This window comes from Pomacea canaliculata, linkage group LG12 (assembly GCF_003073045.1).
Source record: "Pomacea canaliculata isolate SZHN2017 linkage group LG12, ASM307304v1, whole genome shotgun sequence".
NCBI classification, from domain to species: domain Eukaryota; kingdom Metazoa; phylum Mollusca; class Gastropoda; order Architaenioglossa; family Ampullariidae; genus Pomacea; species Pomacea canaliculata.
The window spans coordinates 14,334,693-14,350,478 of record NC_037601.1 but is presented as its reverse complement, the minus strand read 5'-3'; the positions used below and the strand labels follow the sequence as shown (position 1 = coordinate 14,350,478).

Here is a 15,786-nt window from a genome sequence, read left to right as displayed (position 1 = left end):
AGTTAACGGTAATGTCCTTCACCTGTTCCCCATCGGGGTAACAACCGGAAAAGGCGTCATGCCTCACTGGCTACTCGAATTCTGTTTCCTAGAGGATGGCTCATGAAGACAAAGCACTGTCACACCATTACATCAGCATCGGTGTGTGGCTGTCTTAGACTTCTAATTTCAAAAAAAAAAATAAACACACGCACCTACACATCATCTGCGATTGTCTGCATGTAGTATTGGTTTCAATACAGTCTCAGATCTCAGCGAACAGTGTTGATAAGTGAGGGAAACTACACAGTTACAACATAATGACTGCTGATTTTAGCAGACATAAATACTTAAAATAGTAAGCAGAGAGATTCAACTTGTACAGACCGCTTATATGTCGTTCACTGTCAGCATGAAGTTTGCCGACGCCCTTCTCAAAGCTGCACATCTTCCTACGCCATTGCTTCAGATTGTGGCAATAACTCACCCTAACGACTACGTAAACACTATTTCTCTCAATATCCTCAGTTCTCTTTTCTCGTTTACCTTGCAGTTTGTCACAGTCTGTAAAATACTTATAGTCTTAAGTTACAGAGACAAACATTTCCACTGTACCCGATACCTATGCTCCTTTATCTCTCACAACCTACAACGTTAAGAAAATAGTCCTTAAAAAAAAAACGGCTACTTGTGAAGCAGATAATGGGACAACTAGAAGACGCAGCGGCAGGCTTCTTGACCTCCCTTGCGCGATGGAGGGCAGATCCAGGGGGGTTGGGCTAATGTTTAACGCCGCAAGTAGATATGGTTATATCACGGTAAAACCAGCCATCCCTGTAAAAACAGATGCCACATGCAGAGAAAGAACAGAGTGCCCGAGACGAGATCTGAACCCAAGATATCCAATTTTCCCTGTATTGGCTGCTAACGGTTGCGCCACAGGGTGGCTCAGAGATCCTGCAAGGAACAACCACCTTACTCCCCCAAATTTGCAGGACAGTTCTTCTGTCCACCTCGACGTCGATCACTCTTCAAGGTGACCTGATGGATGGTATTAACGTCGTGCCAAGTCACGTGGGCGAACCAAACCAACTGGCGCCGCTTAACTATTGAGAGAAAAGGTTCCTGGTGGACATGAGAATGGCGACTGTCGTTGATTTTACGTCCCAACGCTCCATAAAATACCCCGTCTCCATTTTACGAAAGTTTTCGTTTCAGTCACTTGACCTCTCTCTTTGTAACGGGGTTAGAGGAGGAGGAACTATAGAGAAGGACCAAATTTTTCAACCAATCAATTACTTAAAACCAACTAAGTTAGTTATGAGTAACACCAACTTCCCCAACACCGTCTGGAACACTTAAATATCTTACTTGGTACAAGCTACACGGTCAAATTAGTGTTCCGACAGCGTGGCGGCACACACGTTAACAGCCGAGGTCAGGTCACGTGTCGTGACCTTTATGCTGCAACAGTTCGCACTCGATCAGATCCCGTGACAAAATGTCGACCCAAACGACCGGATGCCGGGTCGTCCTGGGGTTAACGAGCAGGAAGCAACGGGACAGCGACGGCTGAGGGCAAAAATATCTCCGCCTTCTGTCGGAAGTAGATTTTTCGGAGCTTCCAACGAGCGATGTTCGAGAGCAGCCCCCGTAGCTAATTGTGGAAGCTTCCAGAGAGGGAAGGAAGGACAGAGGGAAGGAAAGAGAGAGGGAGGGCCAGGCTTACGCAACAACTACCCCCTACCCACCAGGTCGATGATGTTGGCGCGAGACAGAATCACTGCTTGTCTACTCGCAGAATGTTTTCTCATCGATCTCCTCCTTATTTCTCCGGGGAAGGACACAGTGTCTGGATTTACATCGCAAAAGTCTTCATCTGCCGCTGTTGTGGAGAACACGCCCAAAGATATAGCAGCTAGTCATAACGTTCTGACATGCAATCTTCGCGCCGCAAATGAAATACGGCAACGTGCAGCATGGTGGTAGTTTTTTTTTTCTTTTTTTTTTTTTCTTTTCTTTTTGATGAACTGAGGAAGGAACAGAAAAGACATTTACAAATGATGCGAAAGCTGCAGAAACATAATCGATGCTACGATTGATTTTTGAAGACCGCCCACGACCCACAGCTTGCCCCAATGTGTGCTGTCAAAAGACTTCGCGGAGATGTCGCATCTTTGCGGAAGGTCTTTCACAGGCAAAGCTTTGTCGGAAGTCTGTGACAAGTGAAAGGGGAGAGAATAAATCCACTTGAAAGAGAGAAAGAGAGAGAAAGGTTGTCATACTTGAAGGGAGCGGCGTGATGTTGATGTCCTCTTCTACAATCGGGGACAACTTCGTCAGACCAGTCGTCGGCGTCGTTAACGCGGCGGTCAAGCTGGCCAGTGTGACAGTCTCAACAACCGTCAACTGCCTGCCGTCGTCGCTTCCCTCGCGTGTGACGAGCCAACCACCAGGCGATTACACAACCAGCGTACTGGCCCTCCCCGGCTTGGAGACAGGGTTTGTGGGGTGAGGTGGTGTGAGGTGGAGAGAGGGAGAACCGTGCGCACACGAATACAGTCTCTGGGGCCCTGTGCACGATGCGCTGCTAAGGCAAAGCGTGAATAGGGTCCGATATCCATCACTCTTTGTTTCTGTCGACAACTATACTTCTATAAATAAAACATTATCCCCGTGAAGTAATGGATGAGGACTGCCATTATAATTGAAAGAGTAATACATCAATTTCGTTTCTTTTAGAAGAAATTTTTCAGATGACGCTACAAAAGAAGAAACGTAAATACCGATAACGTAAAGGTCTTAACAACAATAAAAATATGATGAAGCGTGAACATCTGCTCCCAACGCAAACGACAAGCAATTCTCGATGTCACATATTTCTTTTCTTTTTTCTCCCAAAACCTGTAGCACATATACAGGAACTGCCTTTTCATATTTCATTCCTGCACCACACTGCAGGCATTTCAATTTAAGACCTTTTTTATCTTGGGGTCGGAGGAGGGACGACTGCTTCAGAACTTGTGCACCGAGGTGACCTGCAATCAAACCCGCACAGTTTGCATCCCTGGAGACTACATCTGCAAAATAAGTCCGAATTCTTTTTCTGCTCTCTTCCAGCAGCAGTTTTCTTGGCCCAACGTTCTGCTCCTCCATCGGGACTGTGAAGCGAGTCGGTGCGAACCTCTCTGTTTAGAAAAGGCGATGTCCACACGATATGATCTCCAGTTCGACACTGATATACATGGATGAATACATGGTCTCTGAGATCACTGTCTAGCTTGCCTCTACCCCCGACCCTTTACATATTTCCCACTAAAATAGTTCTCTTTTCTTGCAAGGGATTTTCATGGTAGACATTATCGCAGAGGAGTGGAGTGCGTGCCACTACAATAAGTATGGAATGTCGCCCATCAGCCTAAACAGGCAGCGTTCACAGCTCATCAACACGCTACACCGCCAGTTCCATCGCTAGTGTTCGATTCTTCAGCTCAGTCACCGAGTCTCTACGACTGGCTCACACGGGTAGGAACTACCCGCTGGACTTTCGTATGCACAGGACATGGCAGCAGACACTGCAGCGCCGTCTATCGATAAAGGAAATCCCTTTGTACTAGATTGGTGACGTCAAACTTATGTCCGCTAGGCCACCTCGCGGCGTGTTACTTTTGGCCTGCAAGAGGGATACAGCGGATGTAGATAAAGTCGTAAATGAAAGAAATCAAAAGGAAAAAAATGAAAGCAGCCGTGGTCAGAATCTAAAACGATAAGAGTGTCAGAGAGAAAGAGCAGACAAAGACCTCTTTTCTCTCCCCCACTCCCCGCCTCCCTCCGCGATACGCTGACGCATATATAGGGTCACGTGTCGCAGTTTTGCATGTCACAGATGTGCCCATATATGGTCAAGAGTCGCATCAAAAGCCATTCTACCTAACACAGGTCGAATTCTACAGTTACAAACATCTGTTTTCAATAAAAATGTAACCAAATCTACACCTAGAATTGGATTCAGGTCGGCCAGGTCAGACGCAGTGCACACGCAGACCAAAACGAGTTCCAATGCTAAGATTAAGATCACGTGACTCTCAGCCGTCAATGACAGAATGTGAACTGTCTACGTTGATACTGGATCCGTCACCATGGAAATGCACTTAAAAGTGGACCGAAGTGCAGACAGCTGTTAACTGCATCTTCTCCCTGCCTCACCCATCCCTCTGTCGTTGTGAGAACCGTTTATCTGGCACTCCTGCTAGATACAGCATTCGCGATCTGGTCCACGTCAAATGACGAGGTCCTGCAAAACCGGTTATCATGTGCTGACAGCAAGATGGCAAGACATCTCACAACCAGCCTCCAGGAAACAGAGCTAGATGCTGGTTGTTATACATGTGAGTTGTGTGTATCTAAGGTGTAACGAAACAGATATCCTGGGAGATAATGTCACGCCATTTGGTTTCGATGGCGCAATACGTGGGGATGGAGGTGCGGAGAGGAAGACTGCCACACAAATACGCTTTATTTATCTGGTAATACAAACTGAATTTTTTTAGCAAAACGATTATGAGGACTTTGTGGACTAACTCGATAATCGAATGACCGTACTTCAAAGGGGAAAATCGCAAAACTCATACAACGCGACAAAAATAATAAATAAATGAAATAACAGGTTTACCAACATTATTACCCTCCAGTGCATGCCTCATTTTTTTCCAGACGGCTGAGTTAACAAAAAATGCGTTTTTCTCCACTAAGCCGCATGCATGCATACACACAACCATCTACACATGCATCTGCAATGCAAGACTTTGTTTTGGGTGGGTTTTTGGCATTGTTTTGATCCGTTCTGGGATTGTTTATTTGTTTTTTGTTGGTAGTGGTGTGTATGTGTGTATGTGTGTGGGGGTTTGTCTTCTAAGCTTGTCTTCCCAACTAAAAGAACTGTACTCGAACTTGGACAGCAACGCATCTATAAATAAAATATACGGGACTGGAGACATGCCGTTTTGATTATACCAAAATAAAAATACAGAAAAAAGAGAAAGCGAGGAGGCAGACAAGCAAACCAGGATGGTATTCACGACTGAGTGTACAATAGAGGCAGACCGAGCTGAGTCACGATGACATGATGTCGAAGGGTTACAACTAAAATGTAATTTGTTAAGCCGACACAAATACTTGATGATAATTGTTGGGACGAGAGGTGGGAACTAAAATAGTTTCGCACGCGCACTTTCATTTCACGTAAATTAATAATCACAATAACTCCATCACACACATTTCCTCCACCTGCATGCATGCGTGTGTGTGTGTGTGTGTTTGTTTAACTAACCAAAACAAAAAATACTTTCGAGTGTTTTTGTACGTTTAAACGATTCCTCTCTTTGTTTCATAAAAGAAATGACTGATGTGCTTTGTCGTTTGCAAATTTCAATGTACGTTACATCTCCAGTTGCTAGCCGTTCCTACGCAGCATCTCTCTTCACAATGCAAAGAGCAAGAAAATTAGAAACCTCATGACCCAAACAAACAAAACTATCGTTGAACGTGTTAGTTTCGAGGGGCAGAGGTCGTAGGTCATTTGCCTCAATTTTACTAAAGACCAAAACCCTCACTACCGCTTTAGTATCTTTCACCCCCCACAAAGCTACATGAAAAGTGAACAAAGAACACAAGAACAAAGTGAAGAGCAGACGACCTCTGAACAAGCCTCTACAGTTACGAACAAAGCGGCCAGTGAACGACCCCTGACCCAGTCGCTGAAGTTTTGAACTAACCGGCGAGGACATAGGCACCAGGCGGTGACGTCACTGGGTGGCATCAAGAGGTTAGGTGTGTGTGTGTCCCAGGTGCGGACGCTCTGCTTTCTGGTCCGCTGCCCAAAACTCAGTCAATAACGACATGTGTGTGTTCAATGTCAGACACACATGATGACGTCAGTAAAGTACAATAACGTAAGGCAAGGTGTTCCTTATGCCACCCCTACCCCCACAACACACACCCCTATCCTGGTTTGACTGAGTCCTTCGTTCACGGATTATCGCTCTCGCTCGCAAGGTCTATTGTCCTCTTAATCAATCAGCATACTGCGTTCTACTGATCTACGACGACAGCTCTTGGAAACAAACCACTGTCAACAGACCTCGTGGTCAAAGACCATATCTGCGAGCCCCTTGGAAACCTCATTTCTCAGCAACCACCCGTTTAGGTCCGCTGGGTTTCGAATATACACTCTGCAGTGAGCGGCGTTTGTCATTCATGAGGATCGAGTCTGCACCGGTCGAATCCCACTCCTCCAGGAAAATTAAACAACTCTGGTAACCCTACCACTCCCATCGTGTCTCTGTATTTTATTGTGTTGTAATGACCCTTCTACTGATCCTGTAAATCGTTTAGCGACAATATTATGTCTAGCGGTATATATTTACTGATAGAACAGCAATTCCACACTTGTATTGTTCTCTTTCTCTTCCTCTTCTGCTCCTTTTGATACCGGTGCCTAGCAACCCGGTGCCCACAACAAGACCTTGTTAAACAAATAGAAAGCAGGAAACTACGCTACAAAACATCACGTTCAAGTGAATATTTAAACAGCACTTAAAGCCTCAAACAAAATTCACTTTTCATACACCAACGTGCACACACATAACACAAGGACGCGCGCGCGCACACATACACACACACAACTAAAGAGAAAGAGGGAAATGAATTTATTTATTGAAGAGACCTACCGCCCATTTCAATGTTTTTTTGCGTGGGGGAGGGGAGGTCCAAACAGTACACAATCTAAAAAAACTGGAATAGAATACTGGCATTCGATGGACAACGGAGTAGCGAAGGACTAAAGCCTCAACCAACGGAAAACGTTAGGAGTGTCCAGAGGTAGGGTATATAAGGAAACTAAAGATAAAATCTACGCACTTCCGAGAAAAAAAAAAAACCTCAAAATCCTCCTTCCATCATGAGCATTCTACCCACCTCCACACACATACTCCCGTTTCCTTTTAAAGGTCCACATGGTTAGCATTTAAAACGACGTGAAAACCATTTGAGAAAAAAATTGCATTGTTAATTAAATAAAACGAAAACATAAAGAATAAAATGTCCCTTTTCATTCTAAGACATTTATATATGTAACAAAAATATTAAGTACCATAAACTAGTGCTTTCATCGTTGACATCTAACCTACCGAACATCAAAAGATTAAACGCTGCTTTGAAAATTTTTACTGCTGCAGTTTTCTAATCTCTGAGATGATGCTAGAAAGGGCACTGGAAACTGAATAACCACAGTTTGCTGACAAATGTGTACATCTACAGTCGAGGTGAATTATGTCAAGGCATGCTAATATCAAGTAGCTAGCTGCTAAGCAACTAAGTGCCTAGCGGCTTTCGCTACATTCACACTTGAATCACCTTAAAACTGCGGAAAATAAAACTCAGCCAAACGCCTTCCTAACTTCAAATGCGCGGCCATCATGAAAGTGGAGTTTAGACGTTAAAACCCGAAATCTCTGAAGCACAGGGAGAGATGTCAAACGAGAAATTATCTCTACTATGCCCGAGTATCGTGTGAATCTGCATATGTCGGTGAGCTGGCCTTTTGGAAACTCTATTTGTATCAATATTATTCATGTATGATAAGCAAACAGGGTTCCCAGGGATCAGGGATGGTGCCAAAAAAGGACCTTAAAAGGACCTTTCATGCATTCGTAAGGACCTAAGTGACAGTCATCAATGCTTAAGCTTTTCTCTTGTGTGGTCGGAAAGATGTATTATTTATGAATCTGTGGTCTTCTCTATGTTCTCAAATACATGTATTCCTAGTAATAAATAATCAAAGAGTTAATTTTGATGCCTGTCTGCCATATTTAGATTAGATAACTTAAAAAGTGTCCTTAGCGCGCTGATAACATACACCGTTAATGTTCCAAGTTTTCTAGAAATCTAAGTAATAATAATTGCAAAACCTGAAAGCCATTCTTTGGTGTAATACAAAAGTCAGTTCACGTGTCGTTCTCTCGCACACACACTCTAACGGGAAGAGAGAGAGAAATAGAGCTATGCACAGTAGTACTAGAAGATCAAAGTTCAAGAAAGAGCAAGTTTCTGAAGACCTTTTGAAAAAAGAGTGTTTTTTGCGAATACGGAAGGGCAACTAGTGTTGTACAGATGTGTAGACCAAACATGCGGCGAAAATCGTCGGTATTTTGCGCCAAAGTCGACTCCGGAAATAAATTTGTGGTAATATTTTATCGATAAAAGGACTTAAAAGGGTCACAGAGAAAATGTAAGGACCTGTGTGAGAATTTGAAAGGACCGCATGGCAAATAAAAGGACTTAAAAGGCCTTTTGGCGAAAATTCAATATAAAAGGACTTAAAAGGACCTTGCAAGGACCTGGGAACCCTGGCAAATAACACGGCAAAGAGAAGGAATGACATCAACACTCAGTATCAGCATGCCCAAGTGAATTACTTACTAGTTCCTGTCAGCTGTGAGCAGACGTCCTGTGGCTTCCGTGATGGCGTGGTCAAAACCAAGGAATAAATCTGCAAGAAATAGAAAATATGATAAAAGTGCGAGCAATTTATGAGAACGCACCAAGCTGCGCATGCGCACACACACTGGATTGTCGAGTACTTTTATTCCTCCCCAAACCAACTCTCCCTACCTAATCTCCTCGTAAGAAAAAGTCAATAGGTTGGTGTATCGATAACCTCAAAGCAACCCTCAACATTTCGCTAATCCAATTGACCATGGGCTTTACGCATTCTCTCTCTCACACGCTTGAAAGCGTTTGTTGCGGTGGTTGACTGCAGAAGCAATAAGAAGTTTTCAAATCCGCGCGACAATAGGCAAGAAGACATCTGTTACTCCACAGGAACAACAGCAATGGATTCTCGTTCTGCAAATGTCAGTCATCGGCTTATCTCACGAACAACGACACTCTGCCAAGGAGGGATGGCGGTGGTGGGGAGGAACAGCTGGTGTGAGAAGCACAGTATCCAAAGCCTTGCAACTCTTCTGAATATCTCGATCGAAAATGACATCTGGTATTTCTGAGACGATTGTACAGAAAATCAATCAACCGCTTGATGGATGGATCAATCGATCTTTGACCTCGTAACACATACACATGAGAGTGGCGTCCCTTCTCCTAACGGGCTTTAGGGGGTCGGCAGCTCTCCGCAGTTTCGTTGTTTTCTTGGATTTGTTGTTGCATGCTGTACCGAGCTGCACTTTTCTCTGACGTCATTGGCACTGTGTTTGTGTGCTTGCCTGTGGATTTTTATTTCTTCTAATAAAAATCAACTCTCTCATCGTCGTTAATCCTCTTTGGCTAGCGCCAACACAGTTTTTTTTTTTCCTTTTCACGAGTTGTCCCTGGGATAGACTTTACATCAGCGCCAGTCCTCCGCTTCAACATCATCATCATCTCATCATTACTATACACTTACTAGTTTCTGTTAAGGTTTATAAACTCCTTTAAGCTTGTGTCTGCGACACTAGTGCTATCTGATAATGCGTGCGCCATCTTAGATTAGTCCATGACCCTTGGCACGACCTTCCAAAAAGCGATAAGATATTCTGACTTTCGATAAAAGTACACACTAACCAACTCTTTTCTGTTGTTTAAATATCCCCATCATATAAACGCACTGTGAAACCGTACAACGCACTAGCAAAGCAAATAACTTGTAGAATTAAGAAAAAACTGATTCCCAACTTTTGAATTGAAGAAAAATCCCCAGTTGCTCTAGTTTTCTATGGGTTTCAAGAGTGTCACTAAGTATCTCTCAAGGCGAAGAAGTATGAGTGAGCTGGTGTGTTCAGACGACAGCGTCAACACTCTACTACGGACGACAAGCGGCGCCGTGTGTGTGTCCTGCCAACCTGCTTTTCTCGCAGTAGATGTTCCTGTCGTCCAACACTCCTTCCGCCCTGGGCTATTTCAATTCACCAATATTTTCAGAAACTTCTCGAACTCGGAGAGAAAGCGCAAGTGCCTCTCTGGGAGCTTTGAAACTCTTTGGACCTGGTAAACTTTTATCTTAAGAATGTTTTTAGATAACAGTCATACAACGCGAAACATTTATTTTTGCTTTTATAATTGCTTGTGTCTCGTTGATTCAAAGCCTGTCAAAATTGTCACGTATAATGCGACTGCTGACTTTCCCGATCTCTCTTTCAATGTCATGGAGGTAAAGACATGAAAAATAAAACAACCTACACATGGCAAGTTGATGAGATCAATTCGGATCGAATTCTGCTTCGCTCTGCGACATCCACCGCAATAAAAGCAGCCGTCGCCTAAAAAAAAAAATTTTTAACCTACAAAACAATCGATGCGACATCTTTTCTAGCGTCAGCGCCACCTGGTGACCACACTACATCACGCAAATTTAACATGTCCAGAGAGTCTGCACGCGCACGCACACAAACATGCACTCAACCGGACCTTCACGTCAGTATGCATCATGAAAGATCAAAGTCAACTAGGGTTCATATGACATGGTTGACCTCGCTACAAAATAATGATGGCAGTGAATAACACTTGAATGTAGTCAAGAGAGCCCCCAATAATAAAAAAAGCTAGGACCAGATGTTAAATTGTTTGAATTCTCAGGCTAAAATTTTTCTGCGTATGGAGAAGATTGTCGGCAGAACAGGGAGGAGCTATTTACTCAAATTTTTGTTAAAAAAAAATTTTTTTTTCTTTCACTGAATTCATTTATCTGATAAAGAAACATTATACCTCACCAGTTTTTTCAGTCACCGTAGTCAAAACATTTATAAGTGAGTTATTTATTGTTTGGATTTAGTCTTATGCTGCAATTATAACCTTGAGTGACGTCTACAGCATCATACATAAATCACTTTTGTGATGCAGGCAAAGACGAGTGTTTGTTCATGCTCTGAGGAACAAACAGTCTGTGCGAAAACCGATAGCGGCTATGTGTGCTTAGTATCTACAGTGCACCCACACTCTGTTCCACCTGATTAGAAAAAAGCAAACCAGAACTACTATTACTTTCTAGCACATGGCTTGTCGATTCTTCTATCTTTTAATAGTTGAGGAAACCATTGTTTATTCAACGCTTACTTGTGACTAGAAAGTTATCACCCGATCTTGTCGGACTAACACACAAGAAGACGTTACAGAAATATATTCAGCTTCACTTGTCCTTTTGTTTATCAGGAAAGAAGGAAAAAGAATTTGAGACAGATGGATGAATTGTCTGGACCAAAAAAAAAAAAAAAAAGGAGGCCCCACCGGTGTATTTCTAAACAAAAATATCACGATTACAGATAATTCGCTGGTAACACACAAACAGGGCTGAAAATGTTTACAGAATAGCAGGGCGTTAAAAAAAAAAAACAAAGGAAGCTGAAATTACTTTCCATCACGTGACGTAGATCAGAATAGATGCCACGATAGGTCGGAAACCACGACTGGCTTACGTCAGGTAAAAACAACGGAATGTCAAGTTCCTCCCTTGGGTGATTTTGGAGGATCCAGCAACCATCGTAATTCTCAGCAGCCAGCTTGTTCGTCTGTTCTTCTGTCAGCGAATCCACTCTCTCACTACCACCCCACACCAAACCTCCCTACCTCTCTCCATCTGCACCAACCCCTCCCCCACCCAAATCGATTCTCACCCCCTCCGTTAAAATACACCGTCAACTATTTCAACAAGAACTACGTAACTACGTGATCCTCACCAGCAACGCCTACGTTGCACAGACGAGGTGGCTGACGTCGGAGCAGGTGACGACTGCTGTCAGTCAGTCTGCCGACTGCTCATAAAACATGTTTGTGCATCCATGACGATATTTGCTGGCGGTCGCTGCAAGTTGGAAGTTTTAAATGACCCATTCTGTTTACGACAATGCTTATAAAAGACGCGGAAGGCTTTTTAGCCTTCTCGAAATAAACGCATACTAAGGATATCCAAATGTGACAGGGGATGGAGAGGTGTGAGGGGTTGGAGGGTAAATAAATAACCTGAACATGCAGTTGAACTAAACATTTTCTCTCTCTCTGTCTGTTTTTCTCAGGGTAATTTTTTTCTATAAGGACAAAGGACAGACGGTTTTATTTTACAAATCCCATTAGTCCCTTTTTTTTAAAAAAAAAAAAGATAAAACCAGATGTAAAACTACCTTTCCTAGTTCATCTAAGGTTTCATGGGCTTTAGCCTGGCCTGTTCTTTTGTATGGCACCAATACATTTGGTTGTTTGTTTTTTTGTTTTGTTTTTTTTTTAATGTGGTATGCAATTTGTTTTGCTTGGCACAAAGACTATTTTACGACATCTTTGCAGCAACGTCTAGAAAACCTGTTTTGTTTCGCGAGCGGGTTTTAAACAGGTTCACCGTCCTCCATCCGCCCGGGGAGTTTTCTGTGGTTTTTTTTTTTTTGTTTTTTGTTTTTTTTTTTGTTTTTTTTTTTTGTGAGCATTGGCTTTCTTTCATGGATCGTTTGCTGTTCATCTGGTGCCAGCAGTATAAAAGAAATTCTGAAGAAATCGTCAGAGGCTGATAAAACCGGCTGCCAATTATTCATGCGAGTTTCCTTGCTGTCGTCATGGGAGAGGAAAGAAAACCACAAACACAAAGACACTGAGTGAGAAAAGGTCTCTCTCTCTCACATACACACTCGCTCATAGCAAGAGAAAAAAAAAAAGACAGGATTGGAAGAGAAGAAAAAAAAAGCAACGAACAACGAAACTCAGTCGATAACAAAAACAAAATTAAAGGAAAATCAACTTTCAGGATCTGAGACCCAAACAACCAACAAAATAGTCACAACTTAATTGGAAAGAACCTAAGAAATTTATCTAAATTTTGTGTCGCTGAGAAGAACAAACACGAGATTAAGACTGATTACTTGACGCTGGCTGGAGAAAGAACATGTTAAGCGAACTATGACCGTGTCAAGGACCAATATTTTTACATAAAAATGCTAGTACATATGTTGTCAGAAATAGCGTTGGACAAACAGTGGGGACAGAATAATTCTCATTAAAACACTGCAAGCACCTGCTTCATTCTATTCTGTAACAGCTGTTACTCTTTGGACACGAGGTAGGTGTACTCCGTGCCCTGTGTTGTCCGTCGACTGGTCTACCGAGTGCGGCAAACAACAAAACAATGAGGGCATAAAACGACCCATTCTTACGCTTTCTAATTAAGAGAAGGCAACCAAAACTAATGTTTTCTTATAATTACACTCTTGTAAATAAACCTGAGTGAAGAGGTGTGGGTGTGTCGAGGTTAGCCCATGCAAACCGATCCTCACCATACCTGGCAACAACATTCACACCCATTAAGGTTCGGTCATCAGCTAAGTTTGGCCGATATACGCTGCAGATTTATTTTTTGATGATCTTATTCCGTTTTAAGATGCTATCAGTGATTTCAGATAAAACAATACTAAGCAGAAGACATTGGGATACATCTCTTCTACGCAAACCAAACGTGGACAGCGTGGTAATTAAAGTAATTAAGATGACGAAGATAAGAGAGAGAGAGATCTTCCAAGCTTGCAAATCCATTTAAAAACCGTCAGTTTTTTATTTTATTTTACATAATTAAATGCTTCATTGACTTTCTAACAAAACTATCAGCATTAAGTGCTTGAGGCAATCTAAAACTGCTTCCCATTATCGCCTGCCACATTTCCCACAGTTGTCCTTCAAGCGCCAAAATGCTTGCCTCAAGGAAATAGGAAACAATAAAAAAATATAGCTTCTAACTGCCATTCAAAAGTTCCTTAGCATAATTCAGACGACCGCTTTAACGACTGTTTTTGTCGCTTTAATGCGATCCGTTAAAACGTCGATCATCGACGCTGACACTGTTTACACTGCCAACGAAAACTTTCAAGCCAGGCTGACTGAGAGAAAACAATGAATCCAAGAAGTCGTGGGTGTACTCATTACTGAATAGGTTTTGTAGTGGCAGTGTCCATCTTTCTCACTCAAGTTACCTTACCTTTACCAACCCTCTAAGGAGTCAGTTACTCCGCAGCTGGACCAATTTTGAGGAGGATGCGATGGTTGGTCCGGGTGCACGAAGCGGTTGTGTGCTCTGTATTAAGGAGAGCCTACCCTGGAGTGCATGCGAAACTAAAATTAATCGACAAGTTGATAGCTTTCTTTCCGCAGACACGCACACACAATAAACAAGCGTGTTAAGTGCACGGAACCCCCATCTTAATGGCGGTAATTCATCGCTTCCTGTTTTCGCCATACAGCATCTCCACCAGCGCATCCGCGTGAAGCAATAACTGAGTGACGTCTGGGCATCGTTCTATTGTGCCCCAATTACTATTCGGTTTCAAAATTAAATATCTTCCGCATTTTATTTACTTTAGGAAACAATACCCACACTACATTTTCTGTTCGTCGCTTGAGAGAATGGGCGGTAGCGGGAGGGAGGGAGAAAGCGACCTTTTGACCTTTCATCATTTGTTGACACCACCATTGAGTTCATATCAAGGGCTAAGTCAACAATATTCAAAAATACATTGGGTCCTTAAACATTAAAATATGCTCTTCTCTTGAGAGTGGGCGGGGTGTGGAGGAGAGAAAAAGCGAGAGAAACTGTGTGTAAAGAAAAAGCGAGAGAGACTGTGTTAATATGTGAGAGAGAGAAAAAACGAATGTCCTGTGGCCAAAGATTTGTTTCAGGCTAAATGATTGGAGATAAACTTGACTGTCATTTCCAGCATTCCACAGTAGTCACGTGGCTTCATTTCAACCCACTAACCTCCCAACACGTAGCTATCTCTCCTACCCCCTAACTCCCCTCCTCCCTAATAGCAGCTTCTGTCAACTGAGATGCCGACTGGCAAGAGGTCAGGAAGTCGACTGTCGGTGTGAGAAATAAAGTTGCTTCTCGTGTACAGCTGGAGATCCCTACACCGGTGCTCTCTCTCTCCACTCGCGACGTCATCAACTGCGCTTGTCTGTTCAGCCTCGTTTTCGCCAGCTAGCGCGCCATCACAAGCGAGGCTTCCTGAACGCCAGCACGCCGTCAGCAAAGCCACTAACCAGTGATCAACAACAGTCTCGAAAAAGTCTACAATACCTCCAAAACCTTTACCTTTTTTCAGGACAAAACAGTCAAAAATAACATTCGATAACACCCCATCCTCCAGCCTCGAGATAAAAATGAAAAATACTCCCCTAAAATTTTGTCTTTGGGGGACGGAGGTGTCTAGCAGCACTTACCTCATTGCCAGCCTTTGTGAGTTGATGGGAGGGATGAGTGATGACCAACATAATCCCTCTCACTGCCCTACATTCGCCAACACTCTAAGGAATAAGACAACCATTCGATAGTTGGATCAGCAGGTGTCAGTACACTATCGCTCCAGTATCCTTTTACTCCCCTCGAGATGCAGGCCCACAAACATCCCCGAGTACAGAAGGACGCCAAACACACGGGGATAGGGCACACAGATACAACGGACACGTTGTCAAGGCTACATCCAATGGGAGAGCAGCAACGTGATTTTAATTAGGTACATCCGTAAACGATGATGATGGCACGGGTTTCACTCTTTGTGGGCACTGAGGGGATGTGTGTACGCTTTTGTATGCACCTCAGAAATAACATTTTGTTGTCGGTGATGCTCGGTTCTGGCTTTTAGTGACCCTTTGACTTCATGAAATGTATGACCTGCATACAAATTCCATTATGTTATATGATTACAGTTTTTTTTAAAATATATTTGTTGGAAAATCCTCCGACACAGTTTACTACGTCCAAATAAATGTTTGGATAGCAGTATGCTACCT

At 43.1% G+C, this 15,786-nt stretch overlaps 1 protein-coding gene across 1 annotated transcript in view; it reads right to left on the bottom strand.

The window, feature by feature from the left end:
- LOC112576421 (beta-hexosaminidase subunit alpha-like) overlaps positions 1 to 15,401 on the bottom strand; it is a 55,862-nt gene extending 40,461 nt beyond the window's left edge. The window contains 2 exon segments of the mRNA XM_025258799.1: positions 8,458 to 8,527; positions 15,217 to 15,401. The gene's annotated coding sequence lies outside the window, so the exon portion shown is untranslated.
- Between the last annotated feature and the right edge of the window lie 385 nt (positions 15,402 to 15,786).